We start from the raw sequence: 25,805 nt of genomic DNA, 5'->3' as shown, positions 1-25,805 counted from the left end.
GGGTTTTGGTGATGAGCTTGGTTAGGGGGAATTTGTCCAAAAGAGATGGCTGTGTTCTTCTTAGCGGCAAGCTCCTGAGGCTGCCTAGCCAGTAGACCAGGACCTGGAGACTGGAGAATTCACCCTGAAAGTGCCCTGCTGTTGGGGGGGGGGGGGGGGGTGTCAGTTTGGGTTGCCCATTTTACAGATCAGTACATTGATTCTTATTGGAAAGGTGCCTTAGTATAATAGTTATTGCAGAATGTAGGTCTCCATTCAATCTGCGTAATTTATTGATGTGCTTTGGATATAATCAGTAATGTAAGAGGAAGGTCAAATAATAATTGACAGCTAGTTAAACATTTTGTATTAGAAATCTACACTTGGAACTCTTTGTGTTCAGTTTAGGCAAAGCACCATTTTGAATAACAGAGAGTTGTTTTCACAGTGATCTCTGTTTATTATAGGATGAAAAATAGCTACCATGTATGAATATTTACAAAGGCCAAATATTATAGGTTCATTAGTTAGTGTTAATTACCATTTCTTTAGCAAATAGACTTTCTTTGTCTCAGTTTCCTAGATGTAAAATGGGAGTAACAATAGCAAACGTTGGTTGAGTGTCTGCCTTGTGTCAAACAAACACTGTTTTATGTGCTTAACTTTAGTATTAGCTCATTAATTCTCATAAGCAGTCTAGGAGATAGATGAGACTGCGTGATGATTCTGCAGAAGAGGAATTTGTCCAGGATTATGTAGCTAGTAAATGGGAGAGTTTTAAACACTTTACTATCTCATAGAATTAAATGAGCTAATACACATAAAACTTTGACCAGTGTCTGGCTCACTTTAAGGTTCAATAACTGTTAGCCGTTATTATTATCAATTTATTTTTATTGCCCAAGTTTCTGGGCTAGGAAAAATGGAACTGGGATTGAAACCTTCTGTATCAGAGTCCACGCCAGCCTTTTCCATTATTCTTTGTTGCTGTGCATGTTTCCCTAAGGAAAACCAAAGTCAAAAAACACTTCAGCTTGAATTACTCCATTTGAAACTGTCTGCATAACAAAAATCACATATTTTAAAACCTAACATATTTTTTTGATTCTGTCTTTCCCCTATTATTTTGACTCTTTCATCTTTATTCCCTGTGCACTCCCAAAATTGTTTCACTACCTTTAACCATATGAAAAGCCAACTGTCCATAGGGACTGAGTATTTTGAATCTTGTGACAAACTTGCCCCAATTTTTTTTTTTTTTTTTAAGCATCACGCTCATTGCAGAGCCCAACATGGGACTCAAACTCACAACCCTGAGATCAAGACCTGAGTTGAGATCAAGAGTTGGATGCTCAACTGACTGAGCCACCCAGGTACCCCAGTCTTGCCCAAATCTTAAGAAGATTTACACGTGGTACTTTTATTGCTAATATCTAAGAAAATGGAAAGGTTAAGTCTGTTAGGAAAGGCAAGATTTATAAGACTATTTACAGTGCTAGGTATCATATTCTAGTTGGAAGTCAGAAGGTTTTAAGATCAGGGGAGATGCTTTTGTTATTGTTTCCTTGCTCCATAAGCCAGAGAGAAATAAGATTTTTTCAGCTTGTAGTTGACAGCTAAGATGTTTGTATCTACAATAACAAGCCAGCCACAGAATTAAATCTTTTCCAAAGGAATTATCATCCTGAGCTCTTTAAAGTACAAACTATTTTTCATGGAAAATAGGATTAGGATTTAAAACCAGGTTGGAAACCAGTTTCCAATTTTGTTGACCGAATATGTGAAGGCTTCCTATGAATGATACAAAATGGTTTTCAGTATCATTGGAAGTATATTGGACTAAAAACCTGCTTTTCCAACAGTGATAATATTTCCTTTTTTCTTCATCAGTTAATCAGTTGGTCATCTGATTCGAAGCTCTTCAGCTTGTTTTAGTCTTGGTATCTCTGCAGTATTATTCTCTGTCATAGAAGTTTTAGGTTTTGCCAGGAAAAGTTTTAAGTGAATTACTTTGACATTAGTTTAATGAGGTATTTCTGTGGGATATTAATCTCACTATATACATGAGGGTTATGTGAGCTTTTTCTGGCATTTTGAATGGGTTCTTAGAGGTTTCTAACAGTTCAGAATTAAATAATGTTGGCTTTGGTTTAGACTTGGGTATTTAGAAATCCACTGTTAAAAACCACTAATGAGAGTGAAAAATTCAATAAAAAAGTCATATCCTAAAGACCATGGCTTGAAAGAGCAGACAGTGGTTGTAGACAGTAGAGCTCATTTCTCTCTTCCCTCTGCTAATTGCTTTCAATTTTTTATTTGAAATGCAATCAATGTGTCTGCTTCCCTTCTAAAGATGCTAACAATAATTCAGTGTGTAGAATAATGGACAATTTTGTTTTAACACTTAAAGTGAAGGAAACACCCCCTTTGCCCTTTGGCCAACAAATGCTCTGTGGCTTCTTTCATTTAGTCTCAGTAGATTATTCCAGTCCCTAGATTCCAAAGCAAACACAGATTTGAGAATGAGAGCCAGGCGGGACGAATCAGGCAATGATTTAAAATTTTCCATCCATGGGCTCTAGAGTGCTTTATAAAGGCTTCACTTATTTATTTTAAAATTTCACCGGAAGAACTGTTATCACAGATTCATGATAAAAGAATGGAAAGATCTATGATCTATGAATTGTGATTCATAGATGTGTGTGTGTGTGTGTGTGTGTGTGTGTGTGTGTGTATGCTGTTTACTGGAGAGGAAAGAGTGTGGGCCTAGGATCTGGGTTGAGTCCTGGTGACATCACTCATTAGCTGTGTGAACTTGGGCAAGAAACTTGACCTATCTGGACCTTGATTCTCATCTGTTAAATATTCACATTGCACATTTTTAAAAAGTGAGATTTAAACCAACTAATGAATATAAAAAGCCACAATGGTGCCAGGCACTCATATAAATTATATATTGGAATGGTGTTTGATTGTCCTGTAATACCTTTGTAGAATGAAACACGGTGTTATGTTAAGATGAGGGTAACACCTCTCCTGGAATCATAGACTGTTTAAAGTCTTATATTTCTAAAAAATGTCCCCAACAATGAATCCGTGATATGTAAAAGATCAATTATGCTTTGGTATTTCTGGCCAATGTAGAAGTGTAAATTTTTCAAATGACATACATTTTACATACAGAAAAATGTACAGATCTTAAATAAATAATTTGGTGGGTTTTGACAAATGTAACCATTGCCAAATCAAGATCTAGGACATTTTTCTCACCTGGAAAGTTTCTTTCTGTCCCTTTCCAGTCAATACCTGCTCTTTGCAGAGGTAATCATGCTTCTGATTTCTGTCACTACAAGAGTCAGATGCTTAACCAACTGAACCCCACCAGGCACCCCAAACATTCTATAGAATATACTCTTGTTTCATTTAAGATCATGACTTTGAGATGTGTCCATGTTGTTGGACAATTTATCAGTTTGTTCTTTTGTGTTGCTAAGTATTATCCCATTGTGTGAAGATATTATACTTTTTCCTTTCTCTTGCTGATGGACATTTGGGTCTGTCACTTCCAGTTTGGGTCTATTAAGAGTAGATCTGCTATAAACATTCTGGTACAAGTTGTTTTGTTATTTTCATTTCTCTTGGGTAAATACCAGTTTCCCACCAGCAACTTATGAGACTTGAGGTTGCTCCACATCTTCCTCCACACTTGTTATTGTCAGTCTTTCTAATTTTAGTCATTCTAGATACAGGAATTTAGATCAAATGCTTTATAGCAGTTATACTTAACCTGAATGTCTTGACACTGTATTGGGTCTGGATTGGTTTTGAAATATCATGATAAATGTGTTAAAAAGCAGTAATAGTAATAGTTTAGGCAATCAAGCTTATGAATAGTTTTGTTTATATTTTGAAGAGGATTCAAGGTCATCTCCAAAATAGCATACCTCTGAATTATGGGTATCATGATACATATTTTTTCTGAAAGCGATAAAAGAGATACAGTTAATGTTACAGAAATTACATGTGATAGACTCTTAACTATGCTTTAATCTATGGCAAGTGAAAGTTATAGGTGCATTCTTAAAACCTGCTGCAATTATGAATTACTGAAAGATAGGATGAGAAACTCAGGGACCAGCAAGTAAACCTAGTAAGACAACCTAGTAAGACAACCTAGTAAGACAGTGGGTGGTGTAAGTTAAGGTAGGTTATTTATCTGTCCTTTCATCCATCGATCTATTCATTCAAAAAATATTTACTGAGCACCTAACTTATTCCAGTAACTGGGCTAGGCTCTGTGAATACAAGAATGGCAAAAATGCAAAGAAATTTTCCTGTCTAGTGGGGTTAACGGACACATACATAGATGGGTTATACAAGAGTTGGTCATCACCTAAAACAAAGAGATCAAGATTACAAGTTTAGCATTATGATTTTTACACACATCACAAGAGAACCTAGGGACAAACCAGTGACACTACTTATTAATTTGTTCAACAACATTTGTTAAGCTCCCACTAGGTGTTAGGGACTTTGTTGGTCACTGAAGGACAAAATGAGAAAACAGTTCTGTCCAGTGGGTTTTAAATGTTAGCATACACAAGAAAAAAAAATGCTTTTTTTTTTCTTTTGTTTTTGAGAGAGAGCGCACGTGCAAGCTGGGGAGAGGCAGAGGAAGAGGGAGAGAGGGAATCTTATGCAGGCTTCACGTCCAGGGCAGAGCCTGATGTGGGGCTGGATCTCACCACCATGAGATCATGACCTGAGTCGAAATCAAGAGTCAGATGCTTAACCAACTGAACCCCACCAGGCACCCCAAGAGTGCTTGTTAAAATTTAGCATAGATTTCCTGAATTAGTGGATGAGGCATGTCAGGAATGTACTTAACAGGAACTCCAGAATATTTTGATGTCTTTGATATGTGAGCTACACTTTGAAAAATATCCTAGTCTATTAGTGAAGGAAGACATAAATACTTACTTATATGACCTCATGAATGAGCAATAATGAAAACATAGAGGAGGAAGGTAAATCCAGTCCCACCTGCAGGAAAAGGAAATCTCCTGTCATTATTGTATATGTCTATACGTGATTGAGCAACATTAGCAGTGTGTTCACATCATAATTGTCAACAGGTAATTCCTGCCCTGCTGAATTCAGACTCAAGATGGGAACATCAACTATTACCTGAATTTTTGGCCTTCCCTATAGATTTTGGACTGCCAGCCACCATAATTATGAGCCAATCCTTAAAATAAATCTCTCTCTATTTTTAAAAAATCAATCTAGTAACACTGACTCTGCTTCTCTCTGGCAATAGTTGATTAGGGCATTTGTGTTCCAGTTTCCTTACATGGTACAGGTACTCATATCTCTGATCTGCTTGACCTCTATAGGTATTTGGGTTACTGACCCTTAAAATACAGACATAAGATGAAGCCTTTTTGGTATTTAATGGGCCAGGTCAGAATAGCATGGGAAAGAATATGGTGCCTATCTTCTTCTTTTTTTTTTTTTTTTAACGTTTATTTTATTTTTGAGAGAGAGAGAGAGAGAGAGAGCCAGAAAGAGAGGGAGACAAAGGATACGAAGCAGATTCTGCACTGAGAGTAAGAGCCTGATGTGGGGCTCAAACTCATGAACTGTGAGATCATGATCTGAGCCGAAGTCAGACACTTAACTGACTGAGCCACCCAAGCGCCCCTGGTGCCTATCTTCTATTCCCTACCCTCACTCTGCCTCTAACTATTTAAAACTGAGAATGATATCAAGCCATACAAAAGTGTAGGTCAGTTCAATAAAATTCAGACTTTTTTTCCCCTCAGACTTTTTGAGAAATAGTGATTTCTTTCCAAAGTAATGTTTTCAATGCTACTGCTTTGCTGTTGTTGAACTATGGACTTGCTTAGTCTCAGGACACTAGGTTGCCTCCAACCTGCACCACTTCCCTTTACCCAGGTTTTCCTGTACTCTGTCTGCATCCCCAGTCTAGAATGTAACCCCAACCCTAGCCTGTGTGACTGTAAGCTTGGATAGTCCCTGTCTCTTTCGAGCCCTTGTCTTCTTAGGCCCTAGAACCTGTTCTCCTTGTCTCTGCAGCTCTAGAGGCCAAGCTATGGCTGCCAAAATAAGTACAGGTCCCTTGGGCAGAGGGGGCCAGGGCTAATGCTCACAACCTGACCTCGAGAGGTTTGCATGTGGAAGTTGGCAGTGACTCTGGTTAAGAGACTGTCCCAAGAAGGCTTTGAATTTGTGTCATGCCTAAGGCTAGAGCCTTTGTATGTATTATCTTACCAAATGTTCACTATTAATCCCATTCTCCAGATGAGGAAGTTGATGCTGATGATTTCTTGGTAAGTGGCAGAGTCTGGCTTTGAACCCAGGTCTGTGTGACTAGTTTTGGTGTTTTGTTTGGGGGATGGAACTTGAGCAGTTACTCTTGCCCTGTGGAGCCTGAGCAGACCACAGGGAAGACTGCAAGTTTAGTAAGTAGGCTATCCTTTCTCAACTTAGCATGATGATTTTAGGATCATGAGTCCTTTGGACTCTGATAAGGAAGAAGACATTTAAAGGCAACAGGTAAGACTTCTGGGCTCTTCTTTGCTTCTCAGTCCTCTGAATTACACTGTGAGAAATATTATCAGATTAAATCTTCTTTCTCTTTTGTTTTCAATCTGATTCTTGTGGCTAGAAGCAACAACACACAATTCTCTTGTTCTTGTTCCAACATGAAATGACATCCATAAAACTGTAGGCTACAGGAAAGCAGACCCCAAGACCAAATCTTATAGTTGTTAGCATGTAAGTCTGTTTGGACCCCTTTACTTTACCTGGAAGAATCCTGATGGATTTGATTTTCCAGTTGTGATCGTTACAGGGCCCTAAACGAAGACTTCCTGAGCAGGGGAGGTAAAACAAAAGAGGTATAGAAGTGGATTCGGGGTGGGGAGTGGGGGCCTCTCCTAGGCTCACATTGCAGAACCTCCTGTATATGGAGTTGTGGTTTTACCTGTGTGTGTTCTCTCTGGACCATAAACTTCTCAAAGTCAAGGACCACCATCTCTGGAATCTCTGTGTCCCCTTAGCCTAGCATAGTGCCTTGTACACTATAAGTGGCCATGGATGTCTGAGGGACAAGTGAATGCATGGATGGATGGATATGAAGCCGAAGAAAAGGTCTATAGGTCACAAATTATTGTGGGAGCATCTAGGGATGCAGTACTGGTGAGTAGGCTCTGAAGTCAGACTACTAGGGCTTCTATTCTGGCCCCACCTTTCCATACCAGATAACCTTGGACAAAGCACCCCACCTGTCTAGGCTCCCTTTTCTCATCTGTAAAATGCTAGTAAAATGGATTATGATGGTCTTTATCTTGTGAGATTGTTATGGGGTTTAATGAGTAATAGTATCCTAGGTTGGGCAGAGCATTACATCCTTATGATAGTCAATCTGGATTTTAAATAAAATGTGAAATGTATATTGAGATAGAGATCTTGGAAGGTTTTGATGGATGATATAGAAAAGTCTAGAAAAGTTCAAGACATGTGAGGATATTGGGTTTGGGAGAGAGGCTGAAATTAGGAAATAAATGGAATTCCAATGAGATTGTCAGAGGGAAAATGAGAGAATTGAGTGGTTAGGCAGCTTGTGTCCTGAGCATATGAAATTCCCCACAGTGACCAGTGGACTTTTCCTTCAGGTAGCTTAAGAGTTTTTGACTGGTATTATTTACCCCAGTTTTTGGTTCCTACGGAAAATAGATCTCCTCTTTAGTCTTCCAGGAAGTTGGTAATAGGTAAATTTTACGCTATTTTGAAATTTTAATCTATTCTGAATTTTGAATCATTTTTGTTTTCCATGAGCCTTCCTGTACTGCCATGAAATTTCCTGCACTGCCATGAAGCTTCCTAACTCTGCCTTCCACATATTACATGTTATATTCTATTACATGTTATTTATTAATATCATATACTCTCTTTAAATTTAATTTATTATTATTTTTTGATCATCTAATCCATTTGCCTAATTCAAGAATCAGCATGATGTGAAAGCCATGGCTTGCAAAATCTTGCTCTCTCTCCAGCTATTGACCTTGCCTCCTGTTCCCACTTAGGTAGCCACAGGCATTAGTTTCTCCAGCCAGTGTTTCTTAATGCAAATTAGGCAAATACAAATATTCTTTCTATTTTTCTCATTCTTATTCAAGCACCACAGTTTATTTTTCCAATTCTCTAGAGAAGGGCCCTTGAATTACTTCAGATCTCTTGCTGTTACAAAAATGCTTGTCTGTACTCCAGCTTTGTGTTTGCAGGTCTATCTGAGAGATATCCCACAGGAACCCACTGGAAGTACGCTTGCTAGACAGAGGGTAGATATTGCCTAAGGACCTTCTTATGGGTTATGTCATTTCTATGAGCAGGTATGAGCCTGCTTGTGTCCCCACAACTTCCCACCCAATATCTTGTCACACTGTTGTCTAAGAGGTGAAATATGTTTCTTCAGTATAGCTTTAACTTGCATGCCTCTTATTATGACTGTACTTAAGCATCTTTTCATGTGCCTGAGAACCACTTGTATTTCTTTTATTTTGTAAATCGTGTGTTTATGTCCTTTGCCTGTTTTCCTATTACTTAAGACTTTTTGTTGTTTGAGTTCTAGAATACCTTGGACATTCATTGATCAAATATTTACTGACCAACTGTTGTGCACTGACTCGATAGAGTTGAATAGGGCATTGCCTTCCAGAAGTTCACATTCTAATGGAGCAGCCATTGTATCTATAATTATCTATCTATCTATCTATCTATCTCTACACTATCTTTATTTATATTTATACCTATAGGTAGATATCTATGTGTCTATATCTATCTCCCTATCTATCTATATTTCTGTGTGTGTACACACACACACACACACACACACACACACACATAAAGAAAGAAATACAGTATAATGTCTAAACATTATACTGTAAGGGTGTGGAAGTTGTTTTGGGCCCAGTGAGGTGGGCTAATGCCCCCATCCAAGTTGGGATGGGCTGGAGTTCTAAGTATATTCTTTCTAGGCTGACAGTGGGGCAAAGAGCAATACAGGTTGAAGAAATCATGCGGCTCCTAGTTTCTTGTTCCTTTGTGCTGCTCTCTGGTCTTCATGCCCACACCCTCTTCAGCGCCAGTCACTTAGTGAGTGCTAACTACATGTTCCCTGAGTGCAGTAACTGAAGAGGAGTCTGACGTAAGAGCCCTACTGAGGTGTGAGAAGGCTGGGGCAGTGGCGTGGGGCAAGGTCATTGTCACGGGGCAGACAGTGTGGCAGCATTCTGTTCTTTCTCAATCCTTTCCCTTACTGGCAGGGAATGCCAGAACGCCAGACCCTTCTCCCTTTCAAGGAGCTGACCCATCAAATTTGCTATGGTTCTCTGTCCCCTTTTCACCCCTTCACTTCTGTTAAACCCCTCATTTCCCTACCTTCATCACCCACTCCTGTCTGTCTCCCTTTTGTGGCTGGCATCCTCACCCTGTTCCCCAGGCCACTATGCCAGATATAGTCTTTATATAATTTGTCTGAAAGTTGTCTTGCCTTTTTCTCCCCTCCCCACAATTCCTGTCGCCCTCCCCCTGTTTCTCTGTAAACTCACAAAGACTGATGCTATATTCATTTCCTAAGGCTGCCTTCGCAGAGTGTCCCAGACCTAGTGGCTTCAAACAGCAGAGATTTATTCTCACAGATCTGGGGACCAGATGTCCAAAATCAAGATGTTGGCCAGACCACATTCTCTCAGAGGCTCTAGGGGAGGGTCCTTCCTTGCTTCTGGTGGTTTCCAGCAATCCTTGAAGTTCCTGGGTTTGTGGTAGCATCTCTTAAATTTCTGCCTCCATCTTCACATGGCCTCTTCCCTGTATGAGTATCTGCATCCAAATGTCCCTTCCTTACAAGGACTCCAGCCACTGGATTAGGGCCTACCCCTAATCCAGTATGCCCTCATTTTCACTTGCTTACATCTGAAAAACCCTATTTACAAATAGTACTTTCCAGGTACTAGGAGTTAGGACTTTAACATAACATTTTTTGGAGGCACAATTCAATAGATAACAGATGCCCTAAAACTGAATATTGCTTGGCATTTATCAGTCTGCTCACAATCCCTGTGGAAAGCAGCTTTACAACATCTGGATAAGAACACATACTTCGGTGCGGATCTGAGTTTAAGTCCTGCCTCTGCCTCTTAGGATGTGACCTTGGACAACTGACTTGATCTCTCTGCACTTCGGTGTCCACATCTATAAGTGAGGAAAGTAGTCCTACCTACCCCATGGTTGCTACATATTAGGTACTTGGTACAGACCCAACACATAGGACATACTCCAGAAACAATAGGCCCTGGAGACTGTTCTCATTCCTCCTCCATTTGTACATGGTCATGTGGACTTAGAGCAGAGCTTGACACAAGACTTGCCAGTTCCAACTGAATGCTCCACGCACAGAGGCCTACCCATTGTTGGCACAGTAAGCCCTCTGGAGTATGAGATGTCAAGTCAACTCAAGATTTATCCATGAGACAAGTTGAGCTTTCCTTTCTCTGTGTACCTCATTGTCCTTGTCTGGTCTGTGTGCCAAGCTTCAAGTAGCATAGAGTAAATGTTAAAAAAACAAGCTTTTGGAAATGGGGTGGGGGCTGTGAGCTTAGGTCACCCCAGTGAGATGCTCTTTGCGCAAAGCTCCCCTTTCCCCTCCCTTTTTGTTTGTCCTGTAAGCAAGCAAATTCCCTAGCGGGTAGGGTAGAACTACCCTGCCTTGGCTTTCTGCTGATTTCATGCTCTTTGATGCTGGTGTGGCTCTGAAGGAGCTGCTGGTAAGGACAAACCACCATTTGTTTTGGGGGGGAAAATGAAAAGAAAGAAAAAAAAAGTCAAGTCTTTTATATCTGTGTCCCTCTAAATTGCCAAAGGTCTTATTGTGGAGAGAGGAAACAAGTAGGGTTTTATCTTTCTGTTCCTGCCAGGCAGCCACATGAGCATCAAAGCTGTCAGGGCCCTGGGGTGTGGGGTGTGGGGTGTGGGGGTAATGTGAGTCTATACAAACCCAGGCTGGGCTCCACCAAGGAATGACAGATGCTCCCAGGGAGCTGGGCTCATTTGATGGTGGCTCTCTGGGCAGGAAGAAGGAGGAGCTCCCAGTTGTAGCATGCAGAGGGGAGGCTCTAATGAATGTGAAGTCAATTGATGAAACCACTCTGTGTATGGGGAGCAAGGTGCTTTCCTCACATTGAAAATGCTGGCTGCCTATTGAAGAGGTAGGGTAATAATGCATGGCGCAATAATAGTAATAATCATAAACACCATCAATTTTTTCTGTGCAAATATAATGTGCCAGGACCTGTGATAAGTACTTTAAATGTGTAGTTTCACTTAGTCCTATCACAACCATATAACATAGTAATTGCTATCTATCCCCATTCTGTATTCCAGGAAACTGAGACATAAAGGGGTTAAATGACTTGCTTGAGGCCACACAGAGGCAGAATTTAAACCCAGGTCCACCTGACACCAAAGTTTGCTCTTAACCACTAGGCTCTATAGCTAAGACATTTTAAAGGATAAAAACAAACATCAGTAAGAAGTAGGAGAAATTAACCTTCATTTACTGACTAATAAACACAGAGGAGGTAAGTGGTATGGGAGAGAAAGTAGGTCTAGAGTTTGAATTGGTACAGATTTTGTCTTATGTGTGACTCTGGGTAGGTTACCTTGGATATTATCAAGAACCCAGGAATTGACCTTCTTTCTACTCTTCCATGTTTGGAGTGGCAAATTTTGTCTTTAGTCACAATAGCTGCTCTCATGAACACAAGATGGCTGCCATTGTTCCACGCATCACATGAAGACTAAAACAAAACAAAACAAAACAAAAAAAGGTGTGCTTTTTCCCCAGTTTGGGAGTTGCGTTATCCCCATATCTGCCCTTATTTTCATATGGCATCCATTTTATGTGCCTGTCTGTGTCTTTGTCCAAATTTCCCCTTTTTATAAGGGGACGCGGTTATATTGGTTTAAGGCCCACTTTAATAACCTCATCTTAACTCAGTCATTTGCAAAGACCCTATTTTCTTTCTTTCTTTTTGTTTTTCAGTAGGCTTTACACCCAATGCAGGACTTGAACTCATGACCTTGAGATCAAGACCTGAGCTGAGATCAAGAGTCAGACACTTACATGATTGAGCTACCCAGGTGCCCTGTAAAGACCTTATTTTCAAATAAGGTCACATTCACACATCCTGGGGGTGAGGACTTTAACATTTTTTTGAAGGGGGGGACATTATTCAACCTGTAACAACTGTTTCAAAGGAAAAACCAAAACACGGATTGATACAAGTAAAGGAATGTTGAGATGAATTGCAAATGGAGACGAAACTGTTCTGTCCAGTTTTAAGGACAGTTGGGGTGATTGTGGGCTGGTCAGTTAAATCACTACCAGACAGGATAAAAATTATACATCTATCCGTTACCTACAGCTTACAAAGCTTTACGAAATAATTCAAATACAATGCACAGAGCTAGAATCTCATAACCTGAAAGATTAGTCTGTAGAAGGGCGTGCATAGTTTTCCACTGAAACATATAACATTTTCCTATACTATTGTTAGTCCGTGTATTTTATTCTGTGGATGAAATGGTCTGAAAATCTGCTGTGCATTAAGTGATCCTGACATCTCATGTGCATGATTTACTTTCTTGGCAAACTTACACCCATCTCCCTTTTCTAGGTCTGTTTCCTGTAACACTGAGTGGGAGATTTGACCACGTTTCCTTAGTGGGCCTTTGGGATGCTTGAGGCCAGCACTACCCTCTCTGGAGATGTATAGAGCATGTTACAGATGCTCTCTGTTCTTTCCTTCTTAGTCACCTCGTGGAGGCAGGAAAGCAGGGCCCTCGGTAGATGTGTCGCTACAACTGCATAAGCTGCAAGATAGGACACATGGGCCAATTTCTGCATCGTATTTACGATCTGCGGTCCTCACACCTCAGCCTCCAAAATGTATAAGGGCATAGCTTGTTGCTGTTACTATCTCCGTCGGCTGGGCCTATTGAAATTCTTCCCCCAGCCACATGAGAGAAAAGAACACACAGAGACAGAAACAGGTATTCAAAATGTCTACACATTAAAAAATGAAACCCAAGCAAGAATTTCATAATAAAGTGTTTTTAAGGAATCACAGATACAGGGGCTCAAAAAGGAAATCTCTTTCTCCTTAATAAGAATAATGTTAGGAAAAATAAATTCAGGAATTCTCTCTCTGGTGATTCATATTCTCAGACGTTTTTTGGCATTCTCACTACATAGTCCCCCCCCCCCACTTTTTTTTTTTTTTTTTTTTTTTTTTTTTTTTTTTTTTTTTTTCAGAAAGAGAAAATATTACTGGAGAAAACCATGCCAAGCCTGAGAATGTTGAGTACCCGAGGCCAAGCTCAACAAGGCCAGGGAACTTTCCGGTGAGAAATGATCCTATCTGTAACAAGGCCAGTCTCACGGGCTGTAGCTCACAACTGGCAGGAAGGCAGTGAAGTGTCCTTTGGTCTGTATGTCCCGCTTTTTGATTTATTCCCACTTATTTAACCTCTTACCAGTTTCCTAAGCTTCACTTTGCCCAGAAGTTTCACGAGCAGATGTCCTGCCCAAGTCAAAAGTCTCAATTGTTTCAGTACCCTCAGCCTCTTCAGGCAGAACCCACACTGCAATGCCAATGGGGCCCTCACCATGTTTCTTTCTTGTGTCTTGGTGAACTTGTCTCATATGTCTGGAGAGAAAACACAAGGGGGATAGGGCCACTTTCCACTCTGTCTGTAAATCCCAGGCCGGCTTCTCTCAGGCTTCTCCTCCTCCTCCTCCTCCTCCTCCTCCTCCTCCTCCTCCTCCTTCTCCTCCTCCTCCTCCTTCTTCTTCTTCTTCTTCTTCTTCTTTTTTAATATTTATTTATTTTGAGAGAGAGAGAGAGGGAGAGCAAGAAGAGGAGGGGCAAAGAGAGAGGGGAACCGAGGATCTGAAGCAGGCTCTGAGCTGACAGCAGAAAGCCCAACGTGGGGCTCAAACTCACAAACTCAGATCATGACCTGAGCTGAAGTCTGATATTTAACTGACTGAGCTACCCAGGTGCCCTCTTTTTTTTTTTTTTTAATATTGATTTATTTCTCTTGAAAGAGAGAGAACGCAAGCATGAGTGGGGGAGGGGGAGAGAGAGAGAGAGACAGAGAGAGAGAGAGAGAGGGAGAGAGAGAGAGAAAGAGAGAATCCCAAGCAGGCTCTGTGCTATCAGTGCAGAGTCCAACTTGGATCTTGATCTCACAAACTGTGAGATCACTGTGATCATGGACACACAGTTGGTTAAGGGCTTAACCAACTGAGCCACCCAGGTGCCCCAGGCTTCTTAATTTCTTTTGAGACTTGGCAAGTGTGCTGCTTTGCCTAGTTAACTCATGCCTTGGAACCTATGGCACTTGTATCTCTTAGGAGCTGTACACTCTTTCTAGACTTTCCCAGTTCCCCTCACCTACCCCTTCTTCTCACATATCTTTAATTTACTAAGTGCTGACTCTATGACAGGCAATTCGCTAAGCACTTTGGTGCATTATTTTTATCCCACCTTCAAAGCAGCTCTGTGGGTTAGGTAAAATAATGACTCCAGGCTTACAGTTGAGAAAACAATGTAAGGGCAGTTAGAAAACCTGTGCATGATCACTGCTAAGTTAAAGAGTCAGCATTTGAACCCAGGCTTCACTGACTGAAAAGCCAGTATAATTGACTTCCCTGATCATGTGCCATAGGGCTGAAACTTCTTTTATGAGATTCTAGGAAAAGAACAGCCAAATCTGTATATTTTGTCACTTATGCAACTTTAAGGACACTTGAGTTGCTAGAAGTGATTTAGGGTGGAGGACTAGGGTTAGGAAAATTATGATGAGTTATTGACATTCTTATAATGTGATGCTTCCCTCTTTCTATTGGATTGTTTCCTTTCTGGGACTTCTCTCAAAGGCTGAGACTATCCTGGTGCCTTGTTAAACTCTCTGGAGGCAAAAGATTACATGATTTTCAGGGGGCCAGACTTTTAATGAATTCTAGCAGGGATGGCCTTGAGTTAAATTTAGAAAAATCTAAAGTTTTATATCTTGGATGCCATCTCCAATTTTTGTTATTCTTTTCCTCTTTAAAATAAACCCATTAACAAAAGTGCTTTGAGCAAACGTTAATCAGGCCTTTGGACCTTCCTCTGGGCCCATCTTTGTGTGTCCTTATAAAATCTAGTTTTAGTGAGAACCTTGATAAGTCAGTTTAATTAGAGCCACTCACTCTTGATATCTGATCATCTTCGCTATCTGATCAGGTTCTTCATCCCCCAGGTGATGTCTGATCATCCTGGCCTGTTGTCAGCAAGAATCCCATTAGGTGGGTTTAGCCAGAACCCCTCTTATACCTCAGTAAGTTTTCATCCACTACCCCCCACTCTGTCCTTGGCTTTAAATTCCCAGTTGTCCATGCTCTACTTGGAGTCAAGCCCAGTCTCTCTTCCCCACTGTAGAATTCCATTGTGGTATTCCCTGTATCTATCATGATGGTCCTGAATAAAGTCTGCCTTCCCTTCTTTAACAAGACTCATTGAGTATTTTTTTCTTTAACAGTTATGGTGCCGTGACTCAGATAGGATCAGATTCATCATCTGGGCCCCTGGGTGACCTTAAGGCCACTTAGGACCTTAAGAATGCAACGTTGAAGTCTTTATCTTCCCTTCTGCCTGATAGGCTGGGGATCCTATGGAGAGTCTGACTCTGGAACCGGTGCTACAGACAGACATTGTTAAAGCTGGTAAGGACAGATTTTGACTTGTAAGATTCTGAGTATACTCTACAAGCTGATTTAGAGTCCCAGACAAACAGATCCTGGGGTATAGTCCTACATTTCTCTATTTGTAAGAAGATGAGTTGGAGTCCCAGGCTTCCTTGAAAGGTACCTGCTGAGCTAGAAGTCTCTTCTTTCTGGATCTCTTTCCTGAGAGGGGATTATTTCCTACCTCTCTGGGCTGGAAGTCTTTCTTCTTGGCTCTCTGTGAGGCCTCTCTGTTGTCCTCATTGGATTCTGCTTCTCCCATGGGAACGTCTCAGTTGACTGAAACCCCCTTCTTGTACCTCTATTAATTATGAGCTCTGCCAACTCATCTGCTTCTTTTCTTGTTAGCATGATTTTGCTGAGGACAATGTAGAGCTCCACTGGCCTCTTTGGAAAACCTGAGATCTCCCCAGACTGGCTCCTCTAAGGCCTCTCCTTCTCCATTGTGTCTCTCCTCCTTCCTCCTCTTACCATCTTCAGTATTCCCTCCTATGCCTTGAACCCTTTTATATGTTCCCCCTCACACCCCTTCTTCCTTTATTCCTCTGTCCAACCTTGCCAGACTTTTCCCTTCTCACCTTATCCTCTCAGCTCCCTACAGCCACTTGAATTTTAGGCCATCTATCCTCCCTCGGGGGCTCTCAGGAGACTCTGGGACCTCTAAAAGCAACCACCTGAGACTGAAAAGAGAAAAAAAAAGCTGGAACCAGAGATAGCTGTTTTGTCCACTCATATGTACACTGGAGATATCCAGACAGCTGCTAGATGTCTCTGTAGTCACCAGCCTAAAATTTAGTTTACATTCAGGGCAAAAGAAGATGTTAAGTCTTCTCCACAAATATTGACATACAGGTAACCTTAACTTGTCCATTTGCTGGAAATACAATACAGATAAAAACATAAAGTGGAGATAAACCAGTGAGTTTGTATTACTATGTTTTATTAACTTTAAGACTAAAATTTTAGAATGAAAGCTAAAAAAAAATCTCTATTTGAATATATGTTTATGTACATGTGTATGTATGTCTGTATGTTATTTACAAGTGATATTTTTCTATCTCCAGCTGGTATTACTAAATTAATTTATAAAATCCCCCAGATGAGTTCTACTCAAATTGGTTTAGAGGCAAGTGGGTACTTACCTAAATTAATTGCCTTAAAACTCTCAGATATAAAGAAACTAACCAATGTGTGTGTGTGTGTGTGTGTGTGTGTTTTAGGTTCACATGATCAGGGATATTCTTTGGTAAATAAAGCTACTTAAAAAATGGTTGGTAAAATTAAATAGGTGTGCCCTCAGAATTCTGAAGATTAATTACAATGTGGATATACAATTTTTCCTACCTAGATTTACCAGTCAAACAAGCTTATATTATCTCTACTATATGTTTAAAATTATAAAACTATAAATTTACCCTAAGAATAAAATGTACAATAAAAATAAATTGCTTGGTGCATGTCAACATGGCAGTAAAAAAAAAAAAAAAAAAAAAAAAAGGAAAAAAGGGGGGAAGAACCAAATGTTTAACTTTTAGATTCTTTGCTTCTGTGATTTGTTTGAAAGTTGCCTGATTTTCCAACAAGAAAAATAACTTACAATGATGACTAGCTTTGTTTAATGTCTCATGAAATTTTCATGAGCAACTCAAGCATAATTATTATTGAAGAGTTCATGAATAAACTTGTATCCCACTTACATCGTTTTAATTCACCTGTTCTTATAATTATGCTTTATAATATGTCTACTTAAAAATAGATGCAAAAATCTAAGATGTTATATATGAACCTAATGGTAACCATAAATCAAAAACCACTAGTAGATATGCAAATAATAAAGAGAAAGGAATCCAAGTATATCACTAAAAAACCCAGCAAACCATGAAAGAGAGCAAGAGAAGAAAGGATCAGAGAAAAACTACAAAAACAGCCACAAGACGAGTAACAAATGATGATAAATTCATGTCTATCAATACTTAATTTGAATGTAAATAGACTAAACACTCAATCAAAAGACATAGGCAGACAGAGTAGATAAAAAAAAAACAACAAGATCCATTTATAAGTCACCTATAAGATACTCATTTTAGAAATAAAGACACCTGCAAATTGAAACTGAGGGGATGGAGAGCATTTATCATGCAAATGGATGTCAAAAGAAAGCCAGGGTATCAATATTTATATTGAACAAGATAGACTCTAAAACAAAGACTGTAGAAAGAGACAAAGAAGGACACTGTATAATAATAAAGGGGAGAATCCAAGAAGATATAACAATTATAAATATTTATGCACCCAACATGAAAATACCCAAGTATATAAAACAGTTAATAACAAACATAAAGAAATTAATTGATAGTAATAAAATAATCGTAGGAGACTTTAACACCCCACTTATGTTGATGGACAAATCACCCAAACAGAAAATTAATAAGAGGGGTGCCTGGGTGCCTCAGTCAGTTAAACGTCCAATTTCTGCTCAGGTCATGATCTCACGGTTCCTGAGTCCAAACCCTGCGTTGGGCCCTGTGCTGACAGTTCAGAGCTTGTTTCAGATTCTGAGTCTCCCTCTCTCTCTGCCCCTCCCCCACTTGTGCTCTGTCTCTCTCTCTCTCAAAAATAAATATTTTAAAAAATTAAAGAAAATCAACAAGAAAACAGTGTTTTTGAATGACACACCGAACCAGATAGATTTAACAAATATATTCAGAGCATTGTAACCTAAAACAGCAAACTGCATATTCTTTTCAAGTGCACATGAAACATTGACCAGAATAGATCACATATTAGGCCATAAAACAAGCCTCAACAAATTCAAAAAGATCAAAGTCGTGGCGTGCATCTTTTCTGCCCACAATGCTATGAAACTAGAAATCAACCACAAGGAAAAATCTGGAAAGACTACAAATACATGGAGATTAAATGACATGCTACTAAAAAATTAATGGGTCACCAAGAAATCAAAGAAGAAATAAAAAAGTACATGGAAATAAATGAAAATGAAAATGCAGTGGTCCAGAACCTTTAGGATGCAGCAAAAGCTGTTCTATGAGGGAAGTTTATAGCAATACAGACATACCTTAAGAAGCCAGAAAAATCTCAAATAAACCTTACACCTAAAGGAGCTAGAAAAAGAATAACAAACAAAACCCCAAACCAACAGAAAGAAGGAAATAATTAGAGCAGAAATAAAGATTAAAGCAGAGATAAATGATATAGAAACTAAAAAATCAGTAGAACAGATAAATGAAACCAGGAGCTGGTTCTTGAAAAGATCAACAAAGTTGATAAACCTCTAGCCAGACTCATCAGAGAGAGAGAGAGAGAGAGAGAGAGAGAGAGAGAGGACTCAAACAAAATCACAAATGAAAGAGGAAAAATAGCAACCAACACCACAGAAATACAAACAATTGTAAGAGAATATTATGAAAAACTATATGCCAACAAATTAGACAACCTAGACAAGATAGATACATTCCTAGTAACATATAACCTACCAAAACTGAAGCAAGAAGTAGAAAATCTGAGCAGACCAATTACTAGGAGAGATTGAATCAGTAATAAAAAAAATTCCCAACAGACAAAAGTCCAGGACCAGACGGCTTCATGGGCGAATTCTACCAAATATTTAAAGAAGAGTTAATACCTACTCTTCTCAAACTATTCCAAACAATAGAAGAAAGAAATTTCCAAATTCATTCTATGAGGCCAATATCACCCTGATACCAAAACCAGATAAAGACATCACACACACACACACACACACACACACACACACACACACACAAAGAGAACTACAGGACAATATCTCTGATGAACATAAATGCAGAAATCATCAACAAAATACTAGCAAACTGAATCCAACAATACATTAAAAAAATCATTTACCACACTCAAGTGGGATTTATTCCTGGGTTGCAAGGGTGGCTCATTATTTGCAAATCAATCGAGGTGATACATCACATTAATAGAATAAAGGATAAAAACCATATTATCATTTCAGTAGGTGCTGAAAAATTATTTGACAAAGTACAGCATCCATGTATGATAAAAACCCTCAACAAAGTAGGTTCAGAGGGAACATACCTCAACATAATAAAGGCCCTCCATGAAAAACCCACATTTAACATCATCTTCAATGGTGAGAAACTGAAAGCTTTTCCCCTAAGATCAGGAACAAGACAAAGATGTCCTCTTTTACTACTTTTACTCAACATAGTACTGGAAGTCCTAGCCACAGCAATCAGACAACTAAAAGAAATAAAAGGCATCCAAATTGGCAAGAAAGAAGTAGTAGTTTCGCTATTTGCGGATGACATGATACTATATATAGAAAACTTGAAAGACTCCAACAAACTACTAGAATGGATAAATGAATAAAGTTGCAGGATACAAAATCAATGTGCAGAAGTCTGTTGCATTTCTGTACACTAAACATGAAGCATCAGAAAGAGAAATTAAGAAAACGATCCCATTTATAATTGCACCAAAAATAATAAGACATCCTAACCAAAGAGGTGGAAGACCTGTACACTCAAAACTATAAAACACTGATGAGAGAAGTTGAATATGACACAAAGAAATGGAAAGACCTTCCATGCTCATGGATTGGGGGAACAAATATTGGTAGAATGTCTATACTACCCAAAACAATCTACAGATCTAATTCAATCCCTACCAAAATACCAACAGCATTTTTCACAGAATTAGAACAAACAATCCTAAAATTGTATGGACCCACAAAAGACCCCAAATAGCCAAAGCAATCTTGAAAAAGAATAAAACTGGAGGTATCACAGTCTGAGACTTCAAGTTATATTGCAAAGCTATAGTAATCAAAACAGTATGCTACTGACACAAACACAGACACATAGATCAATGGAATAGAAAACTCAGAAATAAGCCCACAATTATGTGGTCAGTTAATCTTTGACAAAGCAGAAAACAATATCCAATGGGAAAAAGACAGTCTCTTCTGCAAATGGTTTTGGGGAAACTGGTCAGCCACATGCAAAAAATGAAACTGGACTGTTATTTACACCATACACAAAAATAAACTCAAAATGGATTAAAGGCCTAAATGTGAGATCTGAAACCATAGAAATCCTAGAAGAGAGTACAGGTAGTAATGTCTCTGACATCAGCCATAGCAACATTTTTCTATATATGTCTTCTGAGGCAAGGGAAACAAAAGCAAAAATAAACTTTTGGGACTGTATCAAAATAAAAGTTTCTGCACAGCAAAAGAAACAATCAACAGAACTAAAAGGCAACCTACTGAATGGAGAAGATATATGCAAATGACATATCTAATAAAGGGTTAGTATCTAAAATGTATAAAGAAATTATACAACTCAACAACCCCAGAACAAATAATCCAATTAAAAAATGGGCAGAAGACATAAACAGACATTTCTCCAAAAAAGACATCCAGATGGCTAGCACATGAAAAGATGTTCAACATTACTCATCATCAGGGAAATGCAAATCAAACCCACAAAGAGATATCACCTCACACCTGTCAGAATGGCTAAAATAAGAAGGAAGTGTTGGTGAGGATGGAGAAAAAGGAACCCTCTTGCACTGTTGGTGGGAATGCAAACTGGTGTAGCCACTGTGGAAAACAGAATGGAGGTTCCTCAAAAATTTAGAAATAGAACTATCTTATGATCCAGTAATTGCACTACTGGGTATTCCCCCCCTCCCCCAATCACAAAAACATGAATTTAAAGGGATACATGCATCCCTATGTTTATAGCAACATTATTTACAATAACCATATTATGAAAGCAGCCCAAGTGTCCATTGATAGATGAATGGATAAAGAAGATGAGATGTGCATATATAATGGTATATTATTCCACAATAAAAAAGAATGAAATCTTGATATTTGCAATGACATAGATGGAGCTAGAGAGTATAATGCTAAGTGAAATAAGTCTGTCAGAGAAAAACAAATACCATATGATTTCACTCATATGTGGAATATAAGAAACAAAACAAACGAGTAAAGAAAAAAAAGTGAGAGAGACAAACCAAGAAACAGACTCTTAACTATAGAGAAAAAACTGGTGGTTATGGCAGGGAGAGGGGGAGGTTAAATAGGTGATGGGGATTAGGGAGTACACTTGTGATGAGCACCAGGTATGCAAGTGTTGAATCACTATATTGTACACCTGAAACTAATATAACCCTAATTTAATTCCTATACTGGAATTAAAAAAACATAGTTGTGGGGTGCCTGGGTGGCTCAGTTGTTTAAGCGGCCAACTTTGGCTCATCATGATCTCAGTCTCGGTGTCAGTTCAAACCTTGTGTTGGGCTCTGTGGTGACAGTTTAGAGCCTGGAGGCTGCTTCTGATTCTGTGTCTCCCTCTCTCTCTGCCCCTTCCCTGCTCATACTCTGTCTCTCTCTTTTCCTCCCCCCGCCCCACCAAAAAAAAAAAAAAATAGTTGCAAAAATCTTTTTGATAACTTGAAACCTTAACACTATACTAAGTTTAGTTAAATTATAGACATTCATTGAATATCTAGATCACTTCCAAGTAAGATACAATATTAAAACAGTTAATTGCCAAACCTAAGTTTATCTACTTTTGGCATCTTGTTTTTATGCAGAATACAAAAGCTAGATATATTTGAGTCTGTCAATAAACCTGAAAAATTGTACTGGGAGAAAGATACACCTCTAGAGAATTACGAAATAATTTATTCATAAATTTGCTACAGAATGATAGTATGTGGCAGACAGTTCACAACAGCCTGATTCCTGGTTTTCACTGAAAACTAGGGTTACTGATGGTTAAAAATTCTAATCCATACTGTGTAAATGAATCTACTAGAAATAATAAAAGTTAAGAAAAAAGAAACTCTGTGTGCAAAGAAAGATGTATTTTTGATAAGTGAAAATATGAAGTATGTGTTTTTGCTAAAGGAAAAAGAAATTTTGTTCTAAAGTAGAATGACTAATTGTTCCAGACTTAAAATAGGAAAGAGTAGGACAAAAACTGAATGAATATTAAAATAAATTTTTAAAGAAGGTTTATGGAAAAGGAATCTTGGAAAAAAGAATTTTTTTCTTGGGTGATCAGTACTTGCCAAGATTGGTTGGATTTATTTATATGTTTTTTTTTTTTTTAATTAGGCTTAACATTACTAACTAATCCAATAATACAAAATTAGAACTTGATTTTCTCTCTCTGTTAAAACAACAAAATTTTCTTAGATTACCAGTCTGCTCTTAATAAAACACTGTAAAAATTTTTTTTCCCTTACTTATTAAGTCCTCTGCCTGGGAAATCAGGATTTTGTGTCTTAAAATAATTTCCCGTGCTTCATGTTGTCTTTATCAGGTCTTTGGTTACTTAAGAAAGCCAAGTATTCTCAATATTAAAAGAGGTATGATTTTTTAATTTTTTTAATGTTTTATTTATTTCTGAGACAGAGACAGAGCATGAGTGGGGGAGGGGCAGAGAGAGAGGGAGACACAGAATCCGAAGCAGACTCCAGGCTCTGAGCTGTCAGCACAGAGCCCGACGTGGGGCTCGAACTCACAAGCCCTGAGATCATGACCTGAGCCAAAGTCTGTCGCTCAACTGACTGAGCCACCCAGGTGCCCCAGAAAGAGGTATGATTTTTTAAAATAACTATGTAACTTTCTGTATTTGCCTTTGAAATCTTTTAATTGTCACTTTGGTTGAATGAGTAAGTAAGTATTGTTTCAATGTGACTTGTGATCCTGAGTGGTCATGTGTTCAAACCTTTTGACATTTTTGACAATTTTCCAAAATCAAATGCTAAATGGAATCTTTGTTACTTCAAACTAACTTTGAGATTTCCTAGAGCACTCCTGGAAAGTCTCAAAGGATTTGTCTCTTACTTTGTAAAAGAGAGACGTTAAACTAATTAGGATTATTTGGTATGTTAAATTATGTGGGAAGCATTGTCAAATTGGAAGTGATTCCATGTGAATCTTCATAGGTTATATGTGTATGGATATATGTTACTAAATTGTGTGAAGGTCTTAGAAATTTGCAGTACTCTCATTGTCCAGTTATTATTTTAAAATGTTGTATGCCATAGAAATAACTGTTTTTCCTTATCAAATGAACTCTCATCAGAACTTTAACCATGGCTATTTTATGTCTTACTATTCATAGATAGTTACTGTCTTACTCTGATTCTTTGAAGGGATTTATAACTATAGATATGGTTATAGCTGTAGCTATTGACCTATTAACTGTATGTCAGAATGCTCCATGATGGCATCACTTGAATAGTTTTGAGACTATGCCATTGTACTGAGAATTTACTGATCTAATGAAAAAAAGCTGATGGATTCATAAAATGCTGACCTAAGATCACACAGAACAAGAATTAATTCATGGGATTATATCAACTCATGAGAATGATTATAAGTTTTCTATGAATTTTTGTTTGAAACATTCACTGCTGGCTCCTTAATATTTTCCAGATTTAGAAAAGCCTTTCCCCCTTTTTCTTTTAAAGTAAACTTGCAGAAGTTTGGTAAATTACACCTTTGTAAACAGAATTGAAACATTTATCTTTTCTTTGTACTTGATCCCTTCAGAATGTGGAAACTCTTAGCATTCTTATTTTCATGACAATATAGTTATTTGCATAAGTTTAATAAGAATCTGTTCTTGTAATAAGACACAATTAGAAACATTGGTTATATTAGCAAGGCTTTGACTGGAATGTTATATTTGAGAATGATGTGCATCAGATCAGGTATGACCCAACAGCTTTAAGGAAATAAGGTTGACTCTAAGGAGCCAATGCTTATAAGGCTCCCCCTTAGAAAATCTGGACTGTGTCTGGCTTACATCATTCCCCACCTTACAGATGAGTAAGGAAGGTCACTTCTTGGCAGATCCAGGAATCTTAGGATATTTGGGAGGTACTGAGAAGAGAGGAATGCCCCCAAATCAGTAGATATTGCAAGCAAAATATGGTAGTGAAGTCGTAGCTTGGCTTCCTAGCCTTGAGAGGCTTTTCAAAGTCCAATCTATAATTTCCAGTGAAAAGTTCCAGCAAAGCAAACCAAAAAGTGGGCTCTTGCTTCACTTGTGTAAATAATCAGGCCAAGATTACTTACACAGACCAGACTTACTTCACAAACAAATTAGTCTTGCTTTGATTACCTTTGAAATCAAGAAATGGGGTGATTATAGAAAGAATTTGTTTTTTATTTTGGTGGAGAACTATAGTGTACCCTTGTGGGCTCTGTCTTGCACGTTTTGCCAAATCTTACTAAGTCCTGAATTCTTTCATTTTGCTCCAATATCTGATTACAACTCTCCAAATTAGTTTCTAATTATTCTCCTTTCTGATTTGGAGTTAAGACTGCCCTTTTCTGGAATTAAAATAAAAACTAAAATGCAGGAGGAGGAGGAGGAGGGGGGCAGGGGGAGAAGAAAAAAGAACGCCATTTTCCAGAAGTCCTTCGAGCTAAAGCTGGATGACTTGATATAGACTTAAAAAAAAAATGGCCACAACAGATTATGTATGGGCAACCTTCATGCCTTCTGTTGTGTGGACCATTCACAAAGCAAAGTTCACTGGGACACCTGATGCCATCACCAAAGGCATTCAAACGGCAAATCAGGAATATTGATCAGATGGCCACTGCCATCCTTACTCTACCTTCTAGAGATGCTTCAAGCTCAAGCCTAAAATCTGAACTGATTGCCCTCTGGACTCAGAAACTGGGTTTCTAACAAACTTTGTTTTTCCTTTAGTTTCCTAGAAACTCCCCTCATTAAATGCCTGACTACTAGCACCACCCAGCAAAGTGTCATTATATTTATATATATCTATACCACCTATTCAAACCCCTGAACAAATCTCAAGGACTTGTGGCCATGACCTGTGCTATTGGAAGGAAAATTGATCAGATAAAATCATTCACTTGCTGTAATAGGGTTAT

At 38.6% G+C, this 25,805-nt stretch overlaps 1 long non-coding RNA gene across 1 annotated transcript in view; it reads left to right on the top strand.

Moving 5' to 3' along the window:
- Window positions 1-16,833, top strand: part of LOC125919419 (uncharacterized) — a 107,183-nt gene extending 90,350 nt beyond the window's left edge. Inside the window, exons 5-6 of the long non-coding RNA XR_007456773.1 lie at window positions 13,382-13,470; window positions 15,655-16,833. This is a non-coding gene — a long non-coding RNA (uncharacterized LOC125919419). The remainder of the gene's footprint in view (window positions 1-13,381; window positions 13,471-15,654) is intronic.
- Window positions 16,834-25,805: the final 8,972 nt, after the last annotated feature.

Source organism: Panthera uncia, chromosome B4 (assembly GCF_023721935.1).
Source record: "Panthera uncia isolate 11264 chromosome B4, Puncia_PCG_1.0, whole genome shotgun sequence".
In the NCBI taxonomy this organism is placed as follows: Eukaryota; Metazoa; Chordata; class Mammalia; order Carnivora; family Felidae; genus Panthera; species Panthera uncia.
The sequence above is the reverse complement of the archived record's forward strand: the minus strand, read 5'-3'. Positions and strand labels throughout refer to the sequence as shown.